General features: G+C 38.9%; 1 long non-coding RNA gene across 2 annotated transcripts in view; it reads right to left on the bottom strand.

The window, feature by feature from the left end:
- The window catches only part of LOC128250164 (uncharacterized), a 77696-nt gene that overhangs the window by 28550 nt on the left and 47203 nt on the right, over positions 1-1943 (bottom strand). The gene's annotated exons all lie outside the window — the stretch shown is intronic.

Here is a 1943-nt window from a genome sequence, read left to right as displayed (position 1 = left end):
ATACGTACATACATACATACATACATACATACATACATACATACGTAGACACGTATACGCACACACATTCATAAAGATCCATCAAACTAAGTCTCCAGTCTAAGGAACCCGTATGCGCGCCGCAAGAGCCACGATTTGCTTTCGCTGTGAGATCATGCTGCTTTTCAATAGGTAAATAATCTGATGGTGATTAGCTCCTCTCCAGGTACGGTGCACCGTTTGCTTCTCTGTGAGGGGCTTTTTCCGCTCTCTCGCTTTGTTTCTAATCCCACTGGGTGCCCATATACCCTCCTACGCACAATACATTGGGTGGAGCTAAACATTTTAGGCACCGACCAGCCGATCATGAGACAAAATTTAGTGTGTTACGTGCCTTTAGTAGCAGGTAGAACCTGATTTTCACATATACATGCATACATACATACATATACAAATGTCGCATATATGTGAGCATGTGTGTGTGTGCGCGCGCGCGCGTGTGAGTGTGTGTGTGTGTGCGTGCGTGCGCATTTATGTATCCATGCACATATGTATGAAAGTTTTGTATATCAATATATCTATTTCTGTATCTCAATATCACTCTCTCCTTATCTATCTATCTATCTATCTATCTTACTATCTATCTATCTATCTATCTATCTATCAATTTATCTATCTATCTATCTATCTATTTATCTATTCATCTGCCTGTCTGTCTATATACATTCTTTCATTCTTTTATTTTTCTGCTTGTTTTAGTCGTTTGACTGCAGCCATGCTGGAACACCGCCTTAGTCAAACAAAGCGACCCCACGACTTATTCTTTGCAAGCTTAGTACTTATTCAATCGGTCTTTTACCGAACCGCAAAGTTACAGGGACGTAAACACATCAGCATGAAAGAGTGTCTGAAAAATATATATCTGGGATTGCAGACTAACCTGTATCGCTGGTGGAGGCACAAACAAGAGCAGTTCTATCCAACTCGCTACTTGCCTAGAAATTGTGGAGAAAAGAAACCAAACACGTTGAAAGATGGTGCTTCAGCATGACGCCAACCTCTGGCAGAAAGCAGTAAGAGATAAAAGACAAAGGATAAAAGTGTGTGTGTGTCTTTGTCCAACCATTGTGCTGCACGTTTACGGCTGTTGCATTGGATCCATTTCTCATTACATATTACAACTCGATTAAAAATGATTCATTTTTGTGACGAGAAAGTAACATATTGCAGGCTTCCAAACGTTGTTGTTTCTGATTTTCATTGAATACATGTGGAACCCACTTATTCAACTTTTTCACTTTACCGATTTGAACTAGGTGAGTCAATATTCAAAGATAATTCACGGGCACTTTGAGATGGATCTGACTCGACGGTAGCTTTCAGTTTGTCATTATCCACTTTTGTTTCTGGTCGACCACGTGAGGTCAAGTTACCAGAACAAAATTTTGCAAACCAATTTGATACTGTCTGCTGCGTAATAATATTAGAATGAAATACTCCATTAATATTCCGAGCTGACTGTGATGTATTTCCAAGAAAGAACTCATATTTCAAAACCATACGAATTTCCGACTTATCCATCTCGAAACGAAAATAACAAAACACGATTTATAAATACTCTATAAAGCGCAAAATGAGTTAGAATAACGAAAGAGATGTGTCAGCTTTCTAACGAAAAATAAAGATTGTCAAAGTATAATAATGGCGCAAAATGAGCAGCTGTCAAGTATATATATATCGCAGATCAAGATGGGAAGGATAACTTCCCTTGGCAAAAATAGACAGGACACAGATATGTGTCGATAAGCCAGCTGGAAGAGATGTTCTCCTGGGGCTAAAAGCAACAGTAACATCCACCCTTAGGGGTCAGCCACATTTAAATGGCAAATATACTTCACTTTATCGTGCAGTTACTGTTAACACCTCGTTCAGAGATTTAACATTGCTTATATATATATATATAC

The sequence above is a fragment of the Octopus bimaculoides genome, chromosome 19 (genome assembly GCF_001194135.2).
Source record: "Octopus bimaculoides isolate UCB-OBI-ISO-001 chromosome 19, ASM119413v2, whole genome shotgun sequence".
In the NCBI taxonomy this organism is placed as follows: Eukaryota; Metazoa; Mollusca; class Cephalopoda; order Octopoda; family Octopodidae; genus Octopus; species Octopus bimaculoides.
The sequence above is the reverse complement of the archived record's forward strand: the minus strand, read 5'-3'. Positions and strand labels throughout refer to the sequence as shown.